Genomic DNA, 6000 nt, shown 5'->3' on the forward strand with positions numbered 1-6000 from the left:
AAAGGGGGAGAAAATTGCTGCTCGGCTCCATGCACACACAGACACGCAGACCGAGCAAGGGAGAAAGCAATAGCATGAAATCTCTCCTGTGTCACGCAGCGGCTTGGAGCAAAAAATCAGACAGGGCAGGACTGGGTGGAGAGAAGAAGGGGGAGGAGAGGGGCTGCAGCATCCCTCATGTCTCCTTCCTCCGTCTCAGAGCTTCCCTTGGCTTCAGGACTCTCGGCAGGGTGAAGCGCTGAAAGCCGTGAGTCACACATCGATCCGGAGCCCCGCGGCAAGGAGAGAGCCCTGGGGAGGGCACAGAGAGGGGGCTGCGATCCGAGACCCCCCGCTCCTGCCCGGGGGTGAGTCTGTGAGCGCCTGAGCCTCCACAGGGTCCGGGGGAGCTGTGCCGAGCAGCTCCTATAGCCCCCTGGGCTCAGCCCAAGGGGGACTCCAAAGACTTCGGGCCAGCAGGATCTCCAGATGTTTTGTTTGCAGCTGTGATGGATGTGTTTGGGAAAGATGCTCCCAGATGTGCGTTCAGCCTGGAGGTTTGGAAGGAGGAGGTTGGGGATGGGGGAGCAGACTGGGAGATGTTTTCTACCCACAGGATACTGCAAAATCCTGTAACGATGCCTCTAGTCATGAGAGCATCCGTAGTGCTCACTGCAGGAGATGGGAGCGAGGAGGATTCAGCCGGTGCTGAAAGGTGCCAGGGTCTGGGGTAACTCCCCTCTGTGTTGCCTCAGCGCACAGCAGGATTTTCACCTGCCTTTGTTCAGATCCAGAATTAAAAGGCAGTTTCTGTCTCTGCACATCACCCAGCGCTATGGCAGGTGAGGGTCCCGGGGGCCATGGTCACACCCTAGAGATGACTTTCCCAGCTTGGATGAGGTGGGAGGAGAGGGTCAAAGCACAGACAGAGCCTGTCATGCTCTGTGGGGTGACCCCCAGCGACTCTTGGCTGCATATGGAGGACAAGGACAAACCCAAAAATTACCTGGGACAAAATGAGCCCATTTGTTTAATTTACAACCTCAAGTGTTGTTTTCATGGGAGCAGACCCTAGAAGATCCTTTGTACTTCGTGCTGTTTGGCCCCTTCAGCTCTTCAGGCGCTTCACCCCCAGTGATGGGTCCAAGTCCCCTCAGGGACACCAGCTGGCATGGCCATGAGCCTCCCTGTCCTCACCCTGATGCTTTTCACCCTGAGATGAGGCATTTTCAATGTTTGCCACCTCCAAAACCACATTTGGCCCTGGCAGCCCAAGGCAAGCCCAGCCATGGCATCCTCCAGCATAGAACACCCTATGGGAGCAACTCAAGTTGAGCTGTGCATCCCAGCACCTCCACATGGCAGTACAATCCTGTTGTCTCCATTCTCCACCAGGGAAACTGAGGCAAAGACAGGCCAAAGGACTCAAGAGTGGTCACCCAGAAAGCTCGCAGCATAGCCATGAGCTGAATTTACCTGTAGATCTATCAGCAAACCAGGTTGTTGCCCTGAAGCTGAACCATCCTTCCATAGCCAGGAGGCTTCAGGACTGTGTTGAGACCATGGCTGGTCCTTACGGAGAGCTGGGGTGCAGAGGGAGCCGGAGCTGCCACATGAGGTTGTTTTACTCTCTGTACAGCTCTACAGCAGCTCTGAAATACAGAAAACAATCCCTCCTCCTGCATCTCTGCTCATGACCAAAAGCCAGGCTCTCCGTGCAAAACCACATATGGCTGAAGAGAGCTCTGCCCCTTCTTCATTAAGCTGAAATTCAGCCCAGGTGAGGCCTTACAAACCTCCTGCATCTTGTTATGCCCTTTCCAGGAGACATAGAGACGGAGCTCAGCAGACTCAAGAACAAGAATTAAAGCAGCTGAGGACAAAGTAGCCACAGCACCCTTGTTCCTGGGCTTCAGACATCACTGCCTGTTTACTCTCGGGCTCATCATCTCCCCAGGGCACAGACAAGACTGTTCTCTGCTAAAAATTCTCTGGCAGGGATGGATTCTCTTTCCCACCCATCACCGATCCATCTGCAAATCTCTTTCCTCTCCGCTCCCCGTCTGCATTATTTGGCCTGGTGCGTTAATGCTTTCATTTGTTCACCATGCGCGCTGCCTTTACAATCCTGATTTCTGTAATTCATACCATATACCATCTGCTGCCTTTTATTATTTAACTATGTAGAGTGCTTTGGCTGCAGTCTGGAGGAAAAATCTCGGTGCCCAGCAGTACTGCCCGGCACCGGCTCGCCAAGGTCTGCTCCATCACTCATGAACTTGGGGGACAAACCAGGGGGACAAACGCTCTCCAGCAAGTGCCTGGGCCTCAGATTGTGCCCAGGGGTTGGTGTCAGCTGGGGTGTCCTGAGAGCAGAGGAAAGGAGCTCTGGTCATACCTGGAGCTGCACTATGGGATGACACCCATGAGATGGTTGTAAGGGATGGTAAAAGGGGGTTGGCACCTCTCTCCACCCATGTAAGTGGCCTTTCTGCAGGTGGATATGCGACAAAGCAGCCTGGCTGGTCCCATTAAAACCCCCAGGATGGCAGAGCCCAGCTCAGGAGACTTGCAGTCCCCTCCTTTGGGGACACCCCGGGCAGGACAGGACATCCCTGGGGGGATGAAGCAGCTGCTGTGGGAGCTCATAGCCCAACCTCAGCTCCTGAACATCCCTCGCAGACCTCGCTGCTCCAGAAACAAGAGCAAAAGAGCCAGGCAGGGCCAGAAGACCTGTGTCTCAGAAGAATCCCTTTTTTACCCCCTTACAGGTAGTGGAGCGGGGGCAGCAGGGCCAGGGTGGCCGAGGGACAGCAGAGCTGGATCCATCTCTGGTTTGCACAGCCTGTGCCTGCCCTCTTGTGTCCCAAACTCATGCTGCACTGCTCAGGGTGAGCGATCCCAGCCCTGAAACACCTGTGAAATGGGTTTATTCAGGGAGGGAGAAGAGATGGAGGGGGGTCCCCCGACCTGTGTGAACGCCCAGCACCCTGAGCCCTCCCAGATGAAGGGTTTGCACTGGGAAGGATTGGCCATATAGGCAGAGAAATGCATTGTTTTAAAAATGAAAGGAGGTGCTTTGATCCCCACCAGGGATCCCTTCCCTGGATTCCAACCACGTCCCACTGTGTTTTCAGTTTTGCAGGACGCTGCTTTTGCCACAAAGAGTTCAAACAAAACAAAAGAGTTACCAGGCCTTGGGAAGTCAAGGAGCACTTGGCCCATGATGATGACACCTGGAAGAAGAAAGGCTTTGCTCAAGGAGATCATGGTCATATAATTCTGCCTCCATTTTTCAGCCCTTCCTGAGCATTTTTGGACCCTCTTGGCACCTCACCGCTCATTTCCAGCATCTTCAAACTGTTGGGGACCCAGAGCTGCACTTAGCAGAGGGAGCTTGGCTACTTAAATGAATGTGCCTTTCCAAATGGGAACATAATGTTGAATGCTGATGTTTCCCCTGAAATTAAATCCCATCCCTTCCAAAGTAGCTTTGGCTCCGTTAAATGGCTTTTTGATATATATAGGAAGTTGAAATTTTGATTGGATTTCAATGTATATAATATTATGTCTTGATTTATAATGGGGCATAAAATGGAAGCAATTAAAGCAACCAAAGAGAAAAAATTCTCCTTGCAAGGCAACAAAAAAATATTCAAATGGCTGCATATTGGGGAACAGTGTTGGAAGACAATGCAATGTTCCATTTTGACACCTCTGCCCCCAAAGGTGCTGCTAAAACTTCATATTGAGAGTTGAATCAGCATTTTCCAGTGGAAGAACTATTTGGGGAGGAAGATTTCCCCACCAGCTGCACCTGGTACCTCCCAGCAGCAAAGGGGATGCTCTGAGATGCCTTCCTCCTCCTCCTCCTCTGCCTGAAGACACATTATAGCACATTAATATCTCACAAGTGGCAAAGCTGAGCCTCCGGCATCCAAATCAGGCTGGTGATGGGGGGAGACGCTTCCCTGGGGCATGGAGATTCTTCTCAGCCCAAATCAGCCCAGAGCTTGCAGACCGAGTGACATCTACAGATTTTATTACAGAAAGGGAATATTGGATTTGCAGTGGTGTTTTTCAGCCACCGGAGCCTGTCCCGCTCGCTCTGACATTCCCGGCTTCTCTGCAATAACTTTGGATTTATCAACCCTGTCTCCGGGGTTCTGTTTATCAGCTGGGGGTTGGAGATGCTGGTGTTAGCGGTGATTCTCGTGGTGCCTGCTTGGTGTGCAAATGGAGCCGGAGGGATCGCGGGGGCCTCCAGCTCCATCCTCATGTGCCATCATCTCGCTGCATGACCCTGAGCAAGCCACAGCGGTTTTTCACTCTAAAAATTAAAGTAACCGTGCTTCAATCCTGGGTCTTGGGCTTAGAGATGATGGGGTGGGAAATGCAACAGAACAACGGCGCTTTCCTTGGCGCCTCCCATTTAAACAGCCCTTGAAATCACGCTTGTTCTCTGCTAAGCTTTACATGATTTTATTTTGACTTAAATCTGTTAATTCTGCCTGATACTCTTGTTGCTTGGAAAGTCTATGAAAGCGCTTCAAGTTACCCGTTAATAATTCAAGTTTAGGACCCATTCCAGGCCCTTGTTTCTGGGTAACAAGAGGCTTTTGTTCTTCTCGGCACATGAAACAGGCCAGGAAAATTCAGCGAAATATGTATTTTTTCATTCTTTTGCCCAAAAATGTCTTAATCGGCTTTTATTTCTTTTTAACTTCCCCTTCAGTGGCAGCGCAGCTCCCAACTGAAATTCCCCAAAGAAGGCCGTTTTCATGGGATTACCATTCGCAGAATAATTAACAGGAAGATTCTCACAAATTAAGAAGTCATCCTTTCATTGCTATAGCAACCCTGATTGTCCTTCCTCGAGTGGCTGAACCGAGAAAACAAGAAAAAATACAATCTAAAATATAATTGCTAACCTGCCGCCAAAGGAGCAAAGCTGGGAGGTGAGTCCTGGGAGCAGCACAGGTCTTGTTGCTCTGTGGAGCTGCCCAGGCTAAACAGAGCCCATCAAACTGTGTAAGGTGTGACCAAAAGGGTTTTACCATGAGCCCTTTGCTCCTATGGAGAGACATCACAAAGTCCCTGAGATGGTACTTGAGATGTTGGATGAGAAAAACGGCCCAGAAAAGCTGAAAGGGGGTTTTGCCTGCTTTCAATGGAGGGAAAAATGCAGACTGGGCTCAATAGATTTGCTTTTTCCAAGCTCATCTCTGTCTTTTCAAATGCTGTGCATCCAAATATTTTTTTATTATTATCTTTATTTTTTTGTTTTAGAAATTCAAACCCAAAGGAGAAGGACCCAAGACGCTCTGTTCCATCTCCACTTGACCCTTCCAGATCTCTACCTTGGTTTCTTTGCTTGTTTCCCATCTACAGCAGGACGGAGAGTTCATTGCAGAAGATGAAGGAGGGATCTGTTTTCCCTGATTTAATGACATCAGAGGGGAAAAACATGAGCAATGCTGAGCACTCTCTGTCTGTGAGTGTGAGCTTTGCTGGTGATGAGGCTGTTACTGGGTTTGTAGAGACACGAGTGACTCACTGACTTGGCAGAGCATTTAAGATGAATTATCTGATCAGCGGAAAAGCGTTTTCAGGTCAGCCAGAGCTATTTGTAGTGAAGCTGGTGAGTGATATCTGGGCAAAAAAAGAAAAGGCTGCCAGAAGAATTCAATGAAAAAACATCAGCCTTGTGTCATGACAGCAAAAAAATCCAAACACGCCAAAACACTGGGAATTTTGTGTGTGTTTTGTGATGAATAATTAAAGCTACATCAGCCTAAACATAGAAGATTAAGATGCCCTTTCCCCCACCGCCTTCCCTGTGCTCTTTCCAGCCGTGTCTCAGCAAGAGTGACATTTCTAGGTTAGGATTTTATGGATGGGGAAAACTAACTGGAATGTTGGTTTCTGTGATACAAATATCCACACTTAAGAAGTCCATCACTTGATTTTGGGGTGAGGGAGATCTGGGCAGCTCAGCAAGGCAGAGGCACAGCCCGATTA

General features: G+C 49.9%; 1 long non-coding RNA gene across 1 annotated transcript; it reads left to right on the forward strand.

Moving 5' to 3' along the window:
- The first annotated feature begins 1806 nt into the window (after nt 1–1806).
- LOC139825479 (uncharacterized) lies at nt 1807–5792 on the forward strand. Its single transcript, XR_011735542.1, has 3 exons — nt 1807–2059; nt 4715–4937; nt 5269–5792. It is a non-coding gene; the product is annotated as an uncharacterized lncRNA (long non-coding RNA).
- The last annotated feature ends 208 nt before the right edge of the window (nt 5793–6000 follow it).

This window comes from Patagioenas fasciata, chromosome 22 (genome assembly GCF_037038585.1).
Source record: "Patagioenas fasciata isolate bPatFas1 chromosome 22, bPatFas1.hap1, whole genome shotgun sequence".
NCBI lineage: Eukaryota > Metazoa > Chordata > Aves > Columbiformes > Columbidae > Patagioenas > Patagioenas fasciata.